The sequence below is a fragment of the Elaeis guineensis genome, chromosome 7 (assembly GCF_000442705.2).
Source record: "Elaeis guineensis isolate ETL-2024a chromosome 7, EG11, whole genome shotgun sequence".
Taxonomy (NCBI): domain Eukaryota; kingdom Viridiplantae; phylum Streptophyta; class Magnoliopsida; order Arecales; family Arecaceae; genus Elaeis; species Elaeis guineensis.
In genome coordinates, this window is record NC_025999.2 from 84006935 (window position 1) to 84014579 (window position 7645).

Here is a 7645-nt window from a genome sequence, read left to right on the forward strand (position 1 = left end):
CCGCAGTGTTAGGAGCTTCCCAAATTTTCTTGTTCCTTACGAAATCTATAGCTCCAATCGAGTTCCCATTCCCTCCTTTTTAGATTTTTTTTTTTATTCTCATTTTCAATGGCAAGTAGGAGTAAAAAAGCTTCATCTTCTTGGGATAGTTGGTCAGAGAATCCGATTGACGATTCTCCTTTGGATTCGGAGACGGAAGTCTCCTCCTTATCCAGACCCAATGTCGAACGGCTTCGGGAATAGTGCCGTATTTCAGAGTAATATTAGCTTTCCGCTCCTGGCTCGAACAGTCGGGTTAATTTCTCTCCTTCAGAACAGGTTGTATTTTATGTCGAGGATCTTCAGGCCGGTCTTTGATTTTTAATTTCGGAGTTTGTCCGAAATCTTCTTGACTATTACGGTCTTTGTCCTGCTCAGCTGGCTCTAAACTCCATCCGGCTGATCATTAGTTTTGCCTTGTTATGTCATTTTATCCCGACTGATCCTTGTCCTTCTTTATTTTGGGCTTTTTTTATTCTCTGTCCTCATCCCAAGGCTAAGGATTGGTGGTTTTTCAACCTGAGGAAGGGCCTTTCTTTCATCTCCGATCTTTCATCGTTCATTCATGGATGGAGGAACCAATTTTTCTTTGCTTCTTCTTTATCTCCTTGGGGCTTTTCTTCGTGCTGGGGCGATCCAAGAACCGACCCCAACGAGAATAGTCAGGTGAATTTTGTTGATCGAAAAAACTTCTTCCGACTAAAAGATATGGAAGTTACACCGTAGTGAGAGCTAATGATCGAACAGGCTCTCTATGATGTCGGACTTAATTCGATAACTTTTTTAAATATAACATAGTCGGTCACTTCATTTTTTTTATTTTTGAATTTTGTACTAATCTTTATCCTTTGATTGTAGCTATGTGGATGAGGGCACGAGTTTCGATTGCTAATATCTGCTCACATACTGTCAAGAAGAGGGCAGCGACCGATGCTGGATCCTCCCGACCGTCGAGAAAGAGTCTAATTGATTCTCCATCGGTACTAACAAAAGAATCCGACGTTCTGTCAGAGACAGCCCCCGAGCCGGTCTTAGCATTGTCGACTCCGACAATGCTCACTCCAACTGAAGTGCTATCCGCTGGAGTCAGGATGGCAAGAGATGAAGAAGCCGTGGCAGAACCATCAGCGGCTCCATTAGTGGGGGTTCGGATCGAATCAGAAGTTGCGATCGAATCCGAACAATCTGCTGCTGCACCAGTTGTTCCAACGGAGCGGTCTCAGGTGCAGTCAAGCACTGACTTCGTTACAGTCTCAAGCATGACACCGCTGACTGGAGACTGGAGGAAGGCATCGGTCGTGTCTGTCGATGATGGGTCGTTTGTGGGCCTCCCCACCTTCTTCAACATCAAAATTTTTGCCGGTGAGTCGGCCTTGGCCAATCCATCATTGGCTAGACGACTCATCGAGGCTGTGCTTCTCCCAACAGATAGGAAGAACAGAAGAATTCAGACAGTGTCTGAAATATTTTTTTTCTTTTATCCGACAATGCTTGGGGTAATTTTCCGACATTCCACATTCTTCCTTTTTTTTTGACTTATCTTTTCTTTTCAGTGGGTGCACGATATGCATAATTTAAAGAGCGGATATCAAAAAATCACTGACCTTCGTCAGATGTGGATGGACAAGGTAGCAGCCGCCAACGTCGAAAAGACTAGTGCCATCGAACAGCTTCAGGCGGCAACTGAATGAGAGAAGATGCTCTAAGAAGAGATCTCCAGTTTGACGGCTGACCTTCAATCCTCCAGAGTCGAACTTGAGTCGGCTCAACAGAATATCACATCTCTCGAGTTTCAGATTAGGAGCAAGAAGCATTCCATCAATTGGCTCTGGAGAGAAAGAGATGGATGCATCGAAAAGCTGGAAGAGAGCACGACAGGCATCGGGCCACCATGGAAAGACTGGCACTGGCCGATGCTAAGTTAGCCTCCGCTAAGGCTGAAGCTGAGTCAGCGAAAGGGCCTTGAGTCTGGCTATCAAAAACTTCAAGGATTCAGAAAAATTTAAGGATGAGATTCTCGAGGGCGGATACGTCTCTTACTGTGTCAAATATGAGGATGCCAAGATGCGGTTGAAAAATTATATCCACACTTGGACTTGAGCAGCGTCATTCCTCCTAGTTCGAGAGAAGAGACTGCTGAAGAGGGTGCCGTACTAGCTGGAGGAGATGCACTGGCTGCACCAAAACCTACTCCAACCACTGAGGCTGTGCCGGAGCAAGGAGATGAAGAAACTAACTGGTGATCGATGTAGTATTTTTCTTTTTTTTTTCCTTTTTTGTAATCAGATAGTTCAATTTTGTAATCAAACCTTGGGTCCAATTTTGTAATCTTCTCTTTAATGAATGAAAAGAAAAAATTTTTAAGTACAGATTTTCTTTTTTTATTTGTACTTTCAATATCATGGAATCACAGTCGGACAATTGATTATCCATCGGTGAGTCGGATGTCCAATAATAACTGTAGTAAAGTTTATTCGTTAGCCGGATATCGGTTGATATACCTTATATACCTTTTAGGTATTTAGATATTTGATAGATGGTGATAAGTCAAATATCCTTTGACTGACTGTAGTCAAATTGGTATATTTGAATATTTGATAGACGGTGATAAGTCGAATATCCTTCAACTGACCGTAGTCAAATCGATGTATTTCTTACTCAATCAGAGTCGAGTCGACATAATATTTTACTTAGCTAAAGCTAAGTTGGCATGAATAATCCTTTGACTAAAGTCGATTTTTGCAGTGAAAATCGAGATATAGTCCGTCAGTCGGTTTTTACGGTGAAAAATCAGGATGTAGTTGGTAAAATGACCGATTGTTTATCGATCTAATATCATTCCATAGATGTAATTGATTGAAATTTTCATAGTTTTGAATTTTAATATTTCTTTTTAAATATTATATATGAGAATAATTTTATTGGTAATACATCTTTAAATTATTAGCATTCCAAGTCCGAGAAATAGTAGTTCCATTAAGAATTTCTAGTCGATATTCACCCGATTGAAGTATCTTGATTATTCTGTAGGGTCCTTCCCAATTTGGAGATAATTTTTTTTGATCCAAAGACTTTGAAATTTCTACTTTTTTTTAAGACCAGATCTTCCGGACGAAAGACCTTTGGCTTGACTTTTGAATTGTAATACTGGACCACTCTCTGTCGATATGCTGTCATTCGAACTTGAGCTTACTATTGAACTTTCAGAAGTAAATCTAAATTGAATTTCTGACATTCTGAATTGTTCGGCTCATTATATTGTTCTACTCTTGCTGATGGTAATTCGATCTCAAGTGAAATCATCATCTCTGTCCCATAAGCCAGGTTGAATGATGATGCTCCCATCAGTATTCGAAGAGTTGTCCGATATGTCTACAGGACCAAATATAACTCTTCCACCCAGAAGCTTTTAGCTTTGTTCAATTTGGTCTTGAGACCATGTAGGATTGTTTAATTTGTTACCTCCACCTCATCGTTGGATTGTGGATGGCCAACTGATGTGAATTTGTACGTAATATGAAATTTCGTACAAAATTCTTTGAAGTTTTGATTGTCGAATTATCGATCATTATCGGTGATGATGGTATGTAGTAAACTAAATTTGTATATGATTAACTTTTGAATGAAGTTTTTCATCTTACTTTCAGTGATCTGTGCCAAAGGTTCAGCTTCTACCCACTTGATGAAGTAATCGATGGCAACTACAATGAATTTTCTCTGACCAGATGTCGGAGGGAAAGGATTGAGTATGTTGATTCTTCATTGTGCGAAGGGCCATGGTGTTAGATGTGTGCCCTAGATGCCAGATTGGCTGACACATTCCTGTACAAATCTAAAGGCAAATTTATAATTTTGACTATAAATCAATAAATTGGTTATTCTTCTATCACATTGTGTACATTGTGTCTATGATACATCCTTTGAGTTAGTAGGAATGTCAATTCATATTTTCAAGAGTTAAAAATTTAAGGCATGAATTTACATAACTAACTCATAAACAGCTCCTGACCATAGGATCATCACGAGGATGGTGATCGATCCGAAAAGTTGATGTACGATCACTTCTTTAGGGTAGATGTATCTTAAGTCTACGGTGTGGAGACACCGGAGTGAGAGTACAGGTATTCGTTGAGAATGAGAGTACTGAGCATGACCACCTCGAGCAGTCATAAGGAAGTCTACCTTCTCGTTGATGATTAGCTCGATGCTGCAGTTGTGTGTCTAGTTTTTTGACCTGACGTGCATCAACAATTCACCTTGTGTGTGTTATAGTTTGACTACACCATAACTCGATCTCCTAGCCATTCGAAATCCTGAGGTGTATGTTGGCTATAGCATATTCATTATAGGAACTAGGTCGCATCAAGATGGGATCTATCAACCTCGGTAGATGAGAGGAGTAGTCCTATGGTGATTGAAAGATCGAGTCCTTAAGCCCATGGCCATGGTAGAGTGAAATAATGGAAAAGAGTTTTCCATTGGAGTTTCACATCGGACTCGAATCGATCGATTAATTCATATGACTGATGTTGGGTTTGACGAGTTCACCTTAACCCTAATTCAGTTGGAACTCATGATAGAGAAACTCAATCACACAGGTAGCTGCACTGAGAGGTTCGTCTTCAGTTCTGATGGATTGCCACCATATACTTGATGCGGGACAATCCTAAAAAGAAAATCAATCCTAATAATCAAGCTCTCTTCTGTTCATCAACAACAAATCACGTCCGGCCAGGGGCTCATTATTCCCAGGACAGACAGTATAGTTGCCTATACTCTGCTCAGGAGGCGTGATTGATTGATACGAGACTAAAGCGAGATCAATCTAAATGATACAGATGAATGCCATTCGAGAGATCAGTAAACAATTAGTAATAGAAAATTTCATAAACAGATAGCAGAAATTAAACATGCTCACGAGTAGATGCAAAAAAAGAAATAAGAATGGAACGAGAGAAAATAAAACATTAAACCCGTGAGAAAATCCAAGAAGATGATAAGAATCCGGATCGTGGTAGTTAAGAAACTACTCTGATTAGGGCTCTTAATCTTTTAACCAAACAGATCCATCGATAAAGAACTAGGTCTTTACCAACATCGGATTAAAAAAAAAATAATCAAAGATCAACTGTTAAGGAACGAAGGTCCTTGACAGCATATGATCTGTAGAATAAGAAATCACTCCTTCTCTCAGCACGACAGATGAAAATTCTGGAGGAGACAGATCTTCTCTTGACGGAATAGGCTTGCGTGGGTAGATGGTGGAGTCGATCAGAGTCGCAGGAACACTGAATCTTAAGTAGAAGAAATAGGATAGAAAGTGGGCCTCACACCCTCCCCTTGTGGGGCGATTTTGGGTCTCACACCCTCTCCCTCTCGGAGCGATTAACACAAGTATTTGTGGAGTTTGTAAAATCATTCATTGTTTTCTTTCATGAAAGATACAAGGATTTATATAGGACTCTAAGGGTCCTATTTGTTTAGGAATCTCTTATTTTTACAAGGAAGAAATCAACCCTCCACAAAAAAGTAAAGCATTATAATCTACCATAGGAAAGAAATCAGCCTTCAACAAAATAAGTAAGTAGCCAAGAACTCTTAAGGAATTCTAAGGAAGAAATGGAATTTCATGTGGGTGCTTGATGCTTGACACAACTTGGCATGAGCACGGCATATGCTGGCATGCATATTCTTCTCTTGGCATGTGGAGAGTGGTGGCTCCAAAGGTGACGTGGACAAATCCAAGTATGGCCCTATGGACCCAAAGCCAAATGCATTAAAATTTATTGACTGAAAATAAATAACTGAAGTAGAATCAATTTAATGAGGCTTCTTCGATCCAAATCGAACTTAAATTATGTTGTCGATTTTTGATGGCTCTGGTGTCCACACCAATTCTCCCGAGGTGGGAAAAACTCGACCCTGTCGAGTGTGGGTCGATTTCGCTCTGGTGACGCTCAAGTAGATCGGGATCAATGCGTTGCAGCTCTTCTCGAGTGATCCAGGTATCTTCAGACTCCGGTCGACCTCGCCATCTGACCAGATACCGCTGATAGCCTCGACTCCGGGTGGAAAGGATCTGCTCATCCAAAATTCTCTCAATCTGATCGTGTTTTGCTGACATTTTGGCTGGTGGACACTCAGGAATAGGTTCGCTCTCAAAGGTTGGTTCAGGCTCAAATGGCTCACTAGGTATCCGAGTTGATTTTTTATAGGCGACAAGATCTGTAATGTTAAAAGTAGAGCTAATTCCAAAATCAGAAGGTAGGTCCACAACATACGCATTTGATCCGATTTTCTTTATGATCTTAAATGGACCTGCTCCTCGGGCATGTAACTTCTTCACGGTTCCGGGAGGAAACCGTTCAGACCTCAATCGAACCATCACATAGTCTCCCTCTGCAAACTCTTGAACACGTCGATGAGAATCTGCATTCTGTTTATAAACTTTATTACTCATACTAATTTTTTTACTGATCTCTTTATGCAGACTCTTGACATGCTGTGCAAATGACTCTGCAGATTCGGAAATCCTAGCATGCATGGGTAGTGGGATGAGGTCTATTGGTTTTCTAGGTTGATATCCATGAACTACTTCAAAAGGACTCATGCCAATGGACCTATTAACAGAGCTATTATATGCAAATTCGGCTCGGGGCAGCAAAAGATCCCAGTTACCCATATGTTCCCCAATCAAGCAACGCAAAAAATTTCCAAGACTCCTATTAACCACTTCGGTCTGACCGTCTGTTTGCGGATGATAGGCAGAAGAAAACTTTAGTTTTGTGCCTAAAAGATGCCATAGGGTTTTCCAAAAATAGCTCATAAATCTAACATCCCTATCAGAAATAATGGTTTTAGGCAATCCATGTAGTCTAACAATCTCATCAAAGTATATCCTTACAACTTTCGACGCATCAGACGTTTGGCAACAGGGCAAGAAATGGGCCATTTTTGAAAATCTATCTACAACCACTAGAATGGAATCATGCTTCCTGGCTGTCCTAGGTAATCCCAAAACAAAATCCATACTAACATCTTGCCAAGGACAGTCTGGTATAGGTAAGGGTGTATATAAGCCGGTGTTTTGTTTTCTTTGCTTGGCCACGGCACATGTTCTACATTGGGCAACAATTCGGACGACATCTCTTTTCAAGCTTGGCCAAAAGAACTGGGCTTCTACCAACTCTATAGTTTTATTCCTACCAAAGTGTCCAGCTAATCCTCCAGCATGTAATTCCCAAACTAAAAAATCTCTCAAAGATGTACGGGGGATACACAGCCTAGTTTCTCTAAATAGGTAACCATCCTGAAGGGTATATTCACTACGTTCTCTAGATGGCCCCTTACGTAAAGCGGTAAGTATGTCACCAAAATCTGGACACTCCTCATAATTTTCTTTAATCTTATCAAAACCAACAACTTCTATACTAACGGTGGACAGCAAAGTATGACGACGACTCAGGGCATCAGCAGCACGATTCTCTACACCTGCACGGTGTTTCAAAACAAAAGTATAGGCTTGCAAAAACTCGACCCACCTACTGTGTCTATGATTCAATTTCTTTTGAGAATTCAGGAATCTAAGGGCCTCATGATCAGAGTA